At 37.4% G+C, this 14654-nt stretch overlaps 1 long non-coding RNA gene across 1 annotated transcript in view; it reads left to right on the top strand.

The window, feature by feature from the left end:
- The first annotated feature begins 12275 nt into the window (after positions 1-12275).
- Positions 12276-14654, top strand: part of LOC132380315 (uncharacterized) — a 60510-nt gene continuing 58131 nt past the window's right edge. The window contains exon 1 of the long non-coding RNA XR_009507731.1: positions 12276-12366. This is a non-coding gene — a long non-coding RNA (uncharacterized LOC132380315). The remainder of the gene's footprint in view (positions 12367-14654) is intronic.

Genomic DNA, 14654 nt, shown 5'->3' with positions numbered 1-14654 from the left:
TATTTCATTAGGAATATGAAGAGATTTAGATTGTCACCTAAATCACTCAAAAACTTCTGCAGATATACTGTGGAGAGCATTTTGACAGGCTGCATCACTGCCTGGTATGGGTTGGGGTTGGGGGGATGCTCTGCACTGGACTGAAAGAAGCTACAGAAAGTTATCAGCTCCATCTTGGGTAGTAGCTGCTATAGTATCCAAAACATCTTCAAGGAGCAGTGCCTCTGAAAGATGACATCCATTATTGAGGATCCTCATTACCCAGGGCATGCCCACTTCTCATTGTTACCACCAGGAAGGAGGTACTGAAGCTTGAAGGCACACTGTCAACGATTCAGGACCAACTTCTTCCGCTGTGCTAAATGATTCCTAAATGGACATTGAACCCATGAACGCTCCTTCAATTTTCAATATATTTCTGTTTTTCACTATTTAAATATGTTTCTGTTTTTCACTATTTAAATATGTTATATATGTATATATACTTACTGTAATTGATTTATTATTTTTTTCTTTCTGTATTATCATGGATTGTATTGTTGCTGCTAAGCTAACAAATTTCACAACATATACCAGAAATAATAAACGTGATTCTGATTTTAAATAGTTCTTATAATCCATGTAACAGTTTAATATGCTTCCTAGTGGACACAGTATGTATATGCAAATTCAGTGTGTCTCCTAATGGTTTTATTTGTATAATCCTGAAAGCTTCTCTTGGTGGTTGTATAATTTAAATTTTGGCTGACTCTTATCTTCAAATTCGAATGAAATTTTTCTTAACTATGTAGGATGAAGGAGTTGCGCCATGAGGCAGTGCTATCTTAGTTCTTTTGACTCTCACTTCACTTAGCAGATCTCTTTGCTATTAACTCTTAATAAAATAATTGTGAAACAAGTTTTGTGCCTCTTTCCTAACTTCTGAAAGATCTTTGGTAAAAGCATTAGAATCCAATAAGGCTCAATCCCAAGTGACACTGGTAGATCTCTTCAAATTTATTTTGTATTCTTTACCCAAAAGAGTTTTTGTGTCCAATACGATAAGCCACTTTCTGATATTTTGGGGTTTTCTCAGGGTTATGAACAGTGGAATTAGATGAGACTCTTGTTATTCTTGGTGTCATCCAGTTGTATAAAATATGACACTCAATAAAGATATTGCAACATTTCCTAGTGCCGACATTTGTAGCCCAATCTCTCCTGAAGGGCAATCCTGTTTATTTGTCTAGTACATATTTGTCGCAGTAGTAGCTGACATCCTAGCTTGAATCAGTTTGATGTTCCGCTATTGAACGTTCACAAAGTTCCTGTTTCTTAGCCAAAGCCTTCTACAATACTGTCCCACTCAATATCAAATATAAATTGTTTTGTATCTAAAATCTTCACCAAAATTTATTGCTGTTAGGTTATGTGCATTCAGATTTTGAGGCACATGAGAACACAAGATCATCTCTCCCTTCTGTTTGTTCACAACCTCAAATAATGGTAGTAAAAGCTATAACCAACTAGGTACAACACTCATTTAGTGCATTAGAATGTCTAAATTGGCTATGTGTGGTACCAATACCTAGCACTAGTGCCCAGTTGTGAAGATAAAAATCAAGAAAGTGGCAGAAGCACTGCTGGGGATAAAGAGGCCTCAGTAACTTCATAAATTCAAGAGATTCTCCAGAAGCTGTAAATCCAGAGCAACACACTCAAAATGCTGGAGGAACTCAGCAGCTTATGCAGTATCTGTGGACAGGAATAAACAGTTGATAATAAAGGGTCTCAGTCTGAAATGTCAGCTGTTTATTCTTCTACATCAGGGCTTCCCAAACTGTGGTCCACAGACCCCTCGGTTAATGGTAGGGGTCTATAGCATAAAAAAGGTTGGAAACCCCTGCTTTACACAGATGCTACCTGACCTGCTGAGTTCCTCCAGCATTTTGAGTGTGTTCTTCAGTCTGAGTCATGCTTTAAAGCATTTAGTGCCATTGTTACACCATTGCTGCTGTGGAGGCTGCAGAAACTGTAGCAGAGATTGCACTGAAGATTGAAAGAAAATGCAGGGGGGGGGGGGCATTTGGTTGCTTTCAGTGAGTTTGATCAACTTGGCTTTCATAGTTGTGTACACAGGTCCAAATATGTGTAATCAGTGACCTTGGGTCACTGCAAGGCAAAGGTTCAGCATGCTGGCACAGTCACATGCAGGCTGTGCCTGTGCTATGGATTACGTAGTTAATTTTGGTATGCCAACAATATTGTAGAATTTATATTGATAAATAAAAACCTAGGCAGACAGATGCAAAGAACAATACCCTAATGGGAACCTTGAATGAATTTATCCTTAACAATCTTCCTTAGTGTTTTCTTCTTAATTGCCTGTGAGTTATAACTGGACATTCACACTCGGCAGCCACTTTATTAGGTTTATTCAATTGCCTAATGAGAGAAGCAGAGGAAAGTGGGCAGACTGGTACCTCCTGTACCTGATTTTATGTTCATGCTCTTCTGCACACCACTACTGTAAAATGTGGTTACTTGACTTACTGTAATCTTCCTGTCAGCTTGAACCAGTATAGCCATTCTCCCCTGCCTCTCTCATTAACAAGGAGTTTTTGCTCACAAAACTGCGGCTCACTGAATTTTTTTTTCACGTTATTCTCTATTCACTCTAGAGACTGTAGTGTGTGGAAGTTTCTGATACACTCAAACCACCCCATCTGGCACCAATAATAATTCCATGGTCGAAGTCACTTAGTTCAGAGTTCATTCCCTTTCTGATGTTTGCTCTGAAGAACAACTGAACTTCTTGACCGTCTCTATATTCTTTAATATATTAAGTCACTGTCACATGATTGGCTAATTAAATATCTACATTAATGAGCAGGTGTATCCAAAAAAAATGGCAACCAAATGTAGCAAACAATTTCTCTCAGAAGGCAAGGAAATAATTGAATCAGAATCAGAAATAGGTTTGATTTCACTAGAATGTGTCATGAATTTGTTAACTTTGTGGCAGCAATACAACCCAAAACATGATAAATATAGAAAAAAAATTATAGTAAATATATATAATTAAGGTAAGATATGTAGTACACATACAGAAATTTAAAAAGCAATCATGAGGTAGTGTTCATGGGTTAACTCCTTGTTAATAAGAGAGGCGGGGAGACTGGCTATACTGGTTCGAGCTGACAGGAAGATTACAATAACTCAAATAACCATGTGTTCATAGTCCATTTAGAAGGCAGATGGTAGAGCTGTAAAGGTTGTTCTGAATCATTGAGTGTGTGCCTTCAGACTTCTGTACCTCCTACCAGAGGGTAACAATGAGAACAAGGCATGTCGCGGGTGGTAGGGGTCCTTATTGATGGACACCGCCTTCCTGGAGCACCGCTCCTTGAAGATCTCTTGGACACTGCTGATCTGAGACGTTGCTAGATAATGCTAGAAACACTCAGCAGGTCAGCCCATATGAAAGGAAAACAAAATAGTTACCATTTTAAAACACTTTTACAGACAAAGGGTTCTTATGAAGTATTTCAAACCTGAAGCATTAACGCTAATTCTCAATCCACAGATGCTGACCGACTTGCTGAGCATCTCCAGCATTTTCTGTTTTTGTTCCCGATCTCCACTGTCTAGCTTTTTGGCTTCCATGGATTCAGGTTTGACCAGGGCAAGTATCAGACATATGGTGAGCAATCAATCAGAAGATGTCAGTTTTCACAATAATTGCTAAATCAAGTAGAAATAATTATGAGGTCAAGCTTTTCTAAGAAAGTTTTCTAATACAATCTGTGTATTAACTGAAATAGGTCCAATTTCTAGGCATTTTTCCCTTTTCTTTCAACAAAAATCTATCAGTTACAGTTTTGTGATTTTCAATAAGTGACCTAGCCTCTATGTAGAAGCCTACTTTATGTATTTTATTTTGAGTTACAACGTGGAATAGGCTCTTCTGGCCATTTGAGCTGCATTGCCAGCAACCCCTGACAATCCCTGATTTAACCCTAACCTAATCACGGGACAATTTACAATGATCAATTAACCTACCAACCAGTGCATCTTTGGACTGTGGGAGGAAACCATTGAACCTGGAGAAAGCTCATGCATTCCACAGGGAAAATGTGCAAACTCCTTACAGAGGACGCCAGGATTGAACTCTGAATTCTGACTCCACAAGCTGTAATAGCATCACACTAACTACTACGCTGCTGCGGATTACTAATATAGTATGTTACTAATCAGTTTTGTCTTCTAGTTGTTCTATGTGATAAAGAATATGTAAATTGCAAATAACTACATGATAATTAATGTATTCATTTGTAATTTATGGAGGACCTGCTGAGTTCCTCCAGCATCTTGTGTGTTGCTCTCGATTTCCAGCATCTGCAGAATCTCGAGTTTGTGATCAAAATTAAATATTATTTTCAAGACAAAAGCCTGAAATTCTGACCTGTGGATTGAAAATCCAAATGGTATACTTTTTTAGTGTATGTTCAGCATCATTAATTGTGTTTATTACATGAAAAGGCATCTTGAAGATGATAGCAATTTGTGACCTCTGCACTATATTGAGCATTTAATTCCACATCTTGTAATTATTAATACTGGCCAGGAACAAGCCTCCTCACCTCTACTTTATTACACTTTCCAAATGTATGGTGAATTTGATATAGCAGGCTGAAGAGGCAATTAATGGATGCATGCTGTTTTAGGGAAAGCTCTTATTGCTTCAGAAGAGGATTGATTTGACACAGGGGTGGCTGTGTGGCATAATAATAGAGTTGATGCCTCACAGCTTCCATGGCTCAGGTCCAATCCGAACATGTCTGTGTGCATATTCACTCTGTGACTCCTTAGGTTTCCTCTAATGCTGCAGTTTCCTCCTGCATCCCATGTGCAGTTTACTAGGTTAACTAGTTGCTGTAAATTCTCCCTAGTGTATAGAAAAATGGAAACATTTTGGGAATATAGACAGAATAGAATAGATTAGAGGTGGGTTGGATGTTATATCTCAATATGTTAAGTCCAGAAATATTTATATGAACAGTGCACTAATTTCCCCAAAACTTCTGGTTGTGTTTCTTGAAGTCAGAAGCCTATGACTGCGGAGAAATATATTGGCGAGTAAACCTACACCATCTTAAGCTCAGAGTGCTGCAATGGTAAGAGTATAGTGGTCTTATAGTTGAAATGGAAGGGTATATTCTATAACTTTACAAGAGACTCTTAATGTACGTCAGCTTATCTACAACTAGTCCTGTGGGTTTTGTTGAAAAACACAGATGCAGCTCCTCTGTAACAAGAACAATTGGGCCATAGACAAAAATTACAAAAGAGCATTAACTCCATTTTGGATCAGAAGGTCATGTTGAAACTTTAATCTAATTAATTTTTTTATTGAGGTGCAGCGTGGCATCCTTCTGGCTGTTCAAGCTGCAATGCCCAGCAATCCCTGATTTAACCCTAGCGCTAATCATGGGCAAGTTACAATGACCAATTAATCTACCATCTAGTACATGATTGGACTGTGGGAGGAAACCAGAGCTCCCAAAGGAAACCACACAGTCTCAGAGAGAATGTACAAACTCTTTATGGACAGTGATGGGAATTGTACCCTCAGTAGATTGCTGGCACTGTAAAACACTGTGCTAACCACTATGCTACCATGCTGCCACAATTTTAACTGTGCCTTATTGACTTGCAAGCAAAGTATGCTTTGTGAAGTGCTGAATAGATCATGATTCAGTTAAATAAAGTTTGGTATCCAACAGTAGTCTGTACAGGTGACTGCTTTTGGCAAAACGTCTGACAGCTGATGGAAAGTATGCTGAATGGTGTGTCGTGTGTATTGGAACCAAGACTGCAACCCTCCAGATCATCTTGACATCTTTGGGAATAGAAGATTAATCTCTGGAACGCTATTGCAAGAAATCAAGGACATTAATTAAAGGGACAATATTTTACTTGAGAAGTTTCATTTTTATAACCAGTATTTAAGATTCTTTCTTTTTTATGCTGAAAGAAAAAAATGTATTTTGTATATTTAAGATGAATTGTCATGTGATAACTCCTCAAAATGTTACCATTCGTATTTGGCAAGCATTATTTGGGCACTGAATGAAAGAAGCCATTTGGAATAAGAATACATGGGAACTTTTCCAATGGTAACAAAGCCAAAAATTATCTACTGGTTCAGTTTCCAAGTGTGTAGCCTCATACATATCTTCATGTCCATGCAAAAATTAATGATACAAGAATGTGCCACAAGCACATTCTCATACTCACAAATCTCAGAATGTCTCTCCAAGGCCTGAACTAAACAATTACCACCAGCATATAATCAAAATAATAGCCTTTTGTATCTGGTAGATCATTATATGAGAAGAAAAAGCTATAGAGATATTTTTAATATTAAATATCTGAGTAATTGTAATTATGTTTTGATTAATGCATAGCTTTGTTTTGTATGACCACCTGCTAATCTTCTATTACTTTACATCACTCAAAGTTCTCCCTGTCACAGACATACACTCAGTTGCCATTTTATTAGGTACTTCCTGTACCTAATAAAGTGGCCACTTGGTGTATTGTATGTTCATGGTCTTCTGCTGCAGTAGCCCATCGGCTTCAAAGTTTACAGTGTTGTGCATTCAGAAATGCTTTTCTGCACACCACTGTTGTAACTTGTGATTAGTTGAGTTATTGTTGTCTTCCTGTCAGCTTGAACCAGTCTGACCGTTCTCCTCTGACCTCTCTCATTAATGAGGCATTTTTAGCCACTGAACTGCAGCTTGCTGGTTTTTTTAAATTGTTTTTGAAACCATTTTCTCTAAATTTTAGAGACTGTTGTGCATGAAAATACCAGGAGATTGGCATTTTCTGAGATACTCAAACCACCCCATCTGGCACCAACAAGTACTTCATGGTCAAAATCACTTAGATCACATTTCATTCCCATTCTGTGCATTGCCTGAATAACAGCTGACTCTCTTGACCACGTCTGCAAGCCTAATGCATTGGATTATTGCCACATGAATGGCTGTTTAGATATCTGCATTAACAAGCAGGGATACCTAAAAAAAAAAGTGGCCACTGAGTGTATGTCAAACAAAGCCCCTGTTGTTCCCACTAAGAATCTTATAAATTACAAATACACATCTACACATCCCCATCTGTAAACTTACTCATCAGAACCTTAAAGAACTTTTGTAATTTTGTCAAATAAAACTTAGCTTCCATAAAATCTTGCACACCATTTACACTACATTAAGCTTCTCAACAATTTGCCAACAAGCTATCGTTATTACTTCTGTCTTTTTGTTGTCCTGTTTTTTTGAAGAATGGAGACATGTTTGCAGTTTCCTAATGTGCTGGTATCTTCCATAATTGTACAAGTTTTGCAAAATTTCAGCCGATGGCTCCATTTTCTCTGTCGTTGGTTCCCTTAAACCCCTTGGTGATAGATTATGCTCTGGCATCTTGTGTGCCTTTTGTGACATTAGTTTTTCCAATACCTTGTAAATTGAGACAGTGTTTATTGCATTTTTGTCCCTTTTTGTTTGAAGCTATTTCATTATAAATCTCCAATATATTTGCTATGTCCTCAATTGTGAAAATTGTGTAAATTATTTCTCTAATTTCAGTTTGATTGACTGTAAATGAACAAAATTAAAACAGAAACCTAATGCAGATAAGAGACTGCCTTCGTACAATCTTCCATCCTCCAAATCTTCATTTTCATTGTAACATTCAAATAATTGGCGATACCTTCAAAATTTTCATAGGACTGACTTGTTGAAGTCAGGAAATTATTTTGTGCACATGTCTGGCTGTTCCTGGCATTTCCAAGCCTGAATGCTTGAAACCACAGAGAGCAAAACAAATCAGAGCACCACACCCAAAATTCTGGAGGAACTCATCAGGTCAGGCAGCATCTCTGGAAATGAATGAACAGTTGATGTTTAGGGTCAGGACCCTTCATCAGGACTAATGATATCCTGAAGGACTGAACGCGGCTGAGTTCCCTAAGCGTTTTGTGTTTGGTGCTCTGTATTACAGGCATCGGCAGAATTTCTTCTGTTTAAAAAAATCTTAGTTGTTTTACTGCTTATTTCTCACCAAATATAATGACAAAAATCATTTCTTTCCAGACACCAACACATGCAACTGATGCCATTTAAAAATTGTTAGATCTAAGCACGCTGTAGTGTCTAACAGCGACACAAGTTCACACAACTGATGCTATCAAGAAACTGCTCAGAAACAGTCTGCTGTCCCAATTAAACAGCATAGTGCCCTAAATAAACAAAGGGAATTGCAGCTATTTTCTTGATTAGCATTTGTTCTTTAAGAGTTGTCCCAAATAAATGATTGCCCCAATTAAATAATGGACCAATTAACTGGAAATCACTTACTTATTAAGTTCATCCAACATTTCTTTGTTCCCTACAACGACCTCTCCAGAATCATTTTCCAGCAGTCCGATGTCCACTCTCTCTTCTGTTTTATTCTGAATCAGAATCATGTCTATTATCACCGGCGTATGAGGTGAAGTTTGTTAACATAGCAGCAGCAGCAGTTCAATGCAATACATAATCTAGCAGAGAGAGAAAAAATAAATTAAATGAAGCATAATAATAAACAAGTAAATCAATTACATATTTTGAATAGATTAAAAAACATGCAAAAACAGAAATACTGCATATTAAAAAAAGGGAGGTAGTGTCCAAAGTCTTAATGCCCATTTGGGAATCATATGGCAGAGGGGAAGAAGTTGTTCCTGAATCGCTGAGTGTGTGCCTGTACCTCCTACCTGGTGATAACAGTGAGAAAAGGGCAAGCCCCGGGTGCCGGAGTTCCTTAATAACGGATGCTGCCTTTCTCGGATAGATTCTTTATATATCTGAAAAAAACTTCTGATCTCCTCTTTTATATTATTGATTAGCTTACCATTATATTTCATCTTTTCTCTTGTTATAGTTTTTTAGTTGCCTTCTGCTGGTTTTTAAAAAACTTCCCACTAATATTTGCTATATCATATGCCCTCTCTTTTGCTTTTATGCTGTTGTCAGCCATTATTGCATCATCTTCCCTTCTTTTTCTTTGGAACATACCTATCCTGCACCTTCCAAGTTGCTCCCTGAAACTCAAGCCATTGCTGTTCTTGCATCATTCCTGCTAGTGTCCCTTTCCTATCAAATTTGGCCAACTCCTCTCACGTTCATGTCTTCCTTAACACCACCTTAATACTGATACATCTGACTTTAGATTCTCTCTCTCAAACTGTAGTGTGAATCTTATCATATTATAATCACTGTGTCCTATGGGTTCCTTGATCTTAAACTCACTAATCACACCTGGTTTATTTCACATAATCTAGAATTGTCTTTTCCTTAGTGGGCTCAATAACAAGCTGCGCTAAAAATTGATCTCATAGTCACTCTATAAATTCCCTCTCTTGGAATCCAGCACTACCCTATTTTTTCCATTCTACCTTCATATTGAAATCACCTATGACCATCGTAACATTGTCCTTTTCAAGATTCAAGATTCAAGATTCAAAAACTTTATTGTCATTCCAACCATACATCAGCTCTGCAGGGCAGAATGAGACAGTGTTTCCCAGGGGCAAGTGCAATCATAACATAACAAACGCAACAAATAGTAAACACAACAATAAATAGTAAAACACAACAGCCACATGTCGATTAAAATCAAGTTATAAGTGTCCAGTGCAAGTTAAAAATGTCCCAAGCAGAGTCAGGTAGAGCAGCTATTTAGCAGTCTGACTGCCTGTGGGAGGAAGCTGTTTAGTAGCCTTGTGGTTTTAGTTTTGATGCTCCTGTAATGTTTACCTGATGGCAGAAGAACAAACAGTTTATGGAGAGGGTGTGAGAGGTCTTTAATGATGTACCGTGTCATCTGGAGGCATCAACTCTGAAAGAGGTCTTGGACAGAAGGTAGGGAGACCACAATAACCTTTTTGCATGCCTTTTCTATCTCCCATTGTTATTTGTATCCCACATCATGGCTACTGTCTGGAAGCCTGTAAAAAAACTCTCATCAGGCGCTTTGTGTCAAAAATTATGGAGAGAAGGGTGAAGAATGAGGTTGAGACAGATAATAGATCAACCGTGATGGAATAACAGAGCAGACTCAATGGACTGAATGGCCTCATTCAGTTACTATGCCTTAGGGTGTATTCAGCACAATAATAATTCATTCCTTTCTTTACAATAATACCCCACCTCCTTTCCCCTTTTGCCTATTCTTATGGAACCTAAAATAACTTGGAATATTGATGTCTCTGACCTCATCAGCCAATAGCCATGTTTCTATAAGAGTTATTAGATTTTGCTCACGTTACCTTTTGTACCATCACCAGCTCATCCACTTTGTTATGTGCATTCAGATAAAGAGCAGTAAGCTTTGATTTATTGTACTTTGTATTTTATTTGGGTTCTGTTGCACACCTTTTTTACATTTTCTGGTCTTTCATGTGATGCTTTGATTTTCATTTTCTCCCTCACTATGTTATTGCAGTATTCCCTTGTTTCTTTCTGATTTATTAAACCTCATCACTCAAAGGTGTGAAAAGTCACATAAAAATCAACAACCTCAGTTTCAGCATGGCATTCCTTACTGCAAGTTCATACAGCTGTTAGCATTTAACCTCACTGGTGAGAATTTTTACAATCTGGTCTTAAAGGGATACAGCACAAAGCAAGCAATGTTACAGGGGGATATCATTGCTGAATGATGGGAAGTGGATGGGGAATCATTCTCAGGGGATGTGGGGAACTGGACAGGGTGGTGAAGAGCAGTACGTCACAGGAGAAAGATTTCTTGACGTGTGCCAAGAAACCCAGAAGAATGCTCAAAATCGCTCTCCTCTGGGTTAAACAAATTTTCAAATATCAATATCTTTTTCTTTGTAAATTTGAAAAATAAATGTAAGCTCTTTAATTGGAATTGGCAACAATCATTAGCATTGAAAAATAGATCAGCAACAATATTCATAAAGTCTTGTAATATCTGTCCAGGCCTTCGCTGAGCTAAGAATGCTTGACATATATAAAGTCCTCCATGCAAATTGGCTTCCCATAATATTATTAGATTCAAAAGTATGTACATACATTTGTTCATACAAGCAAGTTTCCTCCCTCTCTCCAGTTTTAGCAAGTTTTCCTTCTTATCAATCTTATGTGAGCTCGATGCTATTTATTACAATACCATGGCGGTATAGCTTTTGTGTATTTTCCAATTTATGGGCAAAATCGACTCATGGATGTCTGTAAAAATGGAATCCATTCATTACCAGAGACAGCCTATAATTCTGATATTGCCTGCTTTGTAGTACTTGCAGCAGAAAGATTTTTGAGAAGTATGATAAAGTGCCATCTGGATCTTTTCACGAAAACATGTTCTTTCAGTTTACTTCCTAAACTCTCCAATTTCTCTGCAGTACCCGATGACAATTGATCACATTTCACCTTTATCGACAGACATTATAATGGGTTTGCACCTTCTCAAGAAAGTTTAATCTGTATGTTGATAAATTAATTCATCGGTATTAAATGTACACTCCTCAGAGCTTTGCAGTCATTCAAATAGGGATTTGTGGAATTGTTATGATGCAACATTTAATAAAGATTTTTTGTTCAAATGCAGTGCCTCTTGCTACATTTGAGAGTAGGAAGGCAAAAATTTAGATTTACCCATGCTGTTCTAAACCGAGATAGTTCTTGGTGACTGGTTTAAAATGAGAATCAAGAACTGAGAACTGTGACACCAAATACAAAATTGTAGTTTTTTTTTCAGGAAAATATGATCAATTTTGTTTTGAACTGTTTTTTTGTGATAAATGTTAAAACAAAAATAGTCTGCAAACAAATGCAACAAAACATAGTTATTTATCAGTATATTTGTGACATTAAATTAGTTGAATGGTATGAGTGTTTTGTATATTTCCTGTGTGGCTTTACCAGCAGTAGTTATTCAAAATACATTTTTAAAACCATACATGCTTCACAGTGAATCAAACATAAAGTTAAAATCCTAAGAGTATTTTGCCCTGAAGCTGGAGCCTGCTTTAAATATTCTGATTAACATTGTATTGCTATCAAGGGACTTGGATTGAGAAATACAGTAAACTGGGGCAAAGTGCTGGTGAATAATGCAGTTAAGAATTAGTTTGAGGCAAAAGACCTTGCCTCAAGCTATAGATGTTTCCCTAGTGCTTTAGTTAAACAGAAAGCCCTGTATCTCTTCAGGGAAGCATTTTCCTTTCCTGTTTTATTTGAGAGAACAATTATGATGAATAAAAACAGAAGTGCAGAACTGACCAGTCTTCGAATTCATTACATACTGAAGGTAAAATTATATAATCTCTTCACATATTGCTATTCACCTTGGTTTAAGCTGATCTCTCTTTTTGTTTATTTGTGGATATATTATAATCATTGAAAGTGCTGTTCCATGACTGAAAGAACATTTTAAATTCAGAAGGGCTATCAAAGGAAACATTAAACATTTATGAAGCTACTATAATAATTATAAACTCAGGTCTTATTAACCTTTTTATTTTGCAACTATTTTAATTGCAATACTTTATATTCATATTGGCGAAGCTTAAATGCCCAATAAATTGAAACTGTAACTCGAGATGTTTCCAGCTTCTTAAGTATACGGACATCATGGATGTTACATGATCATGGCTGTGTAACTTTTTATTTGAGCGCATGTATGTGTGTATATGCACGCAAAGCGAGATGGTGATCTGGTTGAATCTGATGAGGGCCAAGATTTTTTTGGGCACTATTGATTTTCACCAGGTAGGTAATGATCTTTCCTTCATCCTTTGTCTGTACAAAGCCCTCAAGATGGCCAGAGTGGGGTCTTGAAATAGATTATTGGTTTAACCCACCTGCAGTCCAAGTTACCACGTTGTCAAGATTTCATGGATATAACAGGAAAGGCCAGTTTGAGGACTGCTGAGACTCTGCTTGGCAACACAATGCCTATTGGTGTTCATTAAAGAGGCACCTACTTCAATTCTCAGTCTTAGGCGGAATTTATTGCTGAATGTGTGCTGTACTGCCGCACTTTATTGAAGACCTCCCAGAGAACAGGATATACTTTTCCATAGGGATCTTGAGAAGGCTTATTGAACCTATAATGGATCCTAGCAGAACAAGCTGAGGCTCAATTGCCATCTCTTTCTCATAAACAAGAAAATTATGCTCTCTCATGTGTCTGTATAATCCTCTTTTGAAGAAAAAAATTATCAATTCTGCTTTCATCAGCTCAGAGGCACTGAATTCCAGGTTCAAATAAACTACCTTTTCTTCACACTTCCCATATATCTTTTACCCCAAGTTTTAAATCTGTGATCCCATGAACTACAATAGAGGAGGCCACACCCTTGTTTACCATATATATTGGTCTAAATACTCCTACCAAATCTCCAATCAACCTTCTTTCTTCCAGGAAGGTGGCCTTAATTTCTCCAGTTTATCTCACAGTTGATATCAGTCATCTCTTGAACAATTTTCGTGCAGCTCTTCTGAACCTCTTCTAGACCTTCACACCTTCTAAAACATCTGCTGATCAGAATAGTGTGCAATGTACCAGCTGAGACCTAATCGTCTCTTGACACGGACTCAACATAGATTCCCTGCTTTTGTACTGTATGCCTTGTTTGCATTTCTCAGGATCCCATGAGTTTTATTGTCCAGTTTCTCAACATTCCCTGGCAAATTTGAGGATTTATACCCTTACACTGTTGTTCACCCCTTTGACCTTCTATTCCTATTCACCATTTGGATTTGTGCCACTTGGTCTATGTTACATCTGCTTGTTCTTTCTCAAAATGAATATTAAGTTCTCTCTATTAAATTTCATCTGCCACCTATCTGCTTATTCTGCCGACCTGTTTCTGTTTTCCAGCATGATAATGCCTCCTCCTAATTATTTACCATATTTCCCAGGTTTTTTGACATCTACAGATTTAGTCTTTTTACCCTGAACACCATCAGAAAAAGCTGTGATCCTTAGGGAACTGCACTGTCTACCATCGTCCAATCTGAAGAACAACCAGTTAATGTTACTCCCTGCTTCCGTCTTGAAGCTAATTTTCTGTCCCGTATGGATCCACTAATTATATGGACCTCATTTGCTTTCTAGCCTTTTTGCTGGACTTCATCAAATGCCTTCTAAAAATGCATGTAGACAAGATCTACTCCAAGCCCTTCATCATGACCCCTTACAATGATTTGCTTTTTATAAATCCCTAACTAGTTCCACCCTCTTTCATAGTATGCCTAAAGAAGATATTTTGATTCCATTTTATGCTAACTGTTATTCACCCCTTTGACCTTCTTCTTACTTTCCTGTCCAGTTTTATTGTTTACAAAGGAGCTGAAATATATTATATACCCTCCTTTTTAGTGTTATCAATTTTTCTATGCCCTTTAGCATCCAAGGAGCTCCAACTAGCCAACTTAGCCAAGTTCACTCTCATCCCATTGAAGTTAACTCATTCTCTAATTAGGAATTCCATTTTGGATTTCATCTTGTCTCTATCCATTATTAAACTGAACCAAATAATCAATGATTACTGCACCCTGAGTATTCTTCCTTATACACGTGGTCTACTTCAC

This window comes from Hypanus sabinus, chromosome 23, assembly GCF_030144855.1.
Source record: "Hypanus sabinus isolate sHypSab1 chromosome 23, sHypSab1.hap1, whole genome shotgun sequence".
Lineage (NCBI taxonomy): Eukaryota > Metazoa > Chordata > Chondrichthyes > Myliobatiformes > Dasyatidae > Hypanus > Hypanus sabinus.
The sequence above is the reverse complement of the archived record's forward strand: the minus strand, read 5'-3'. Positions and strand labels throughout refer to the sequence as shown.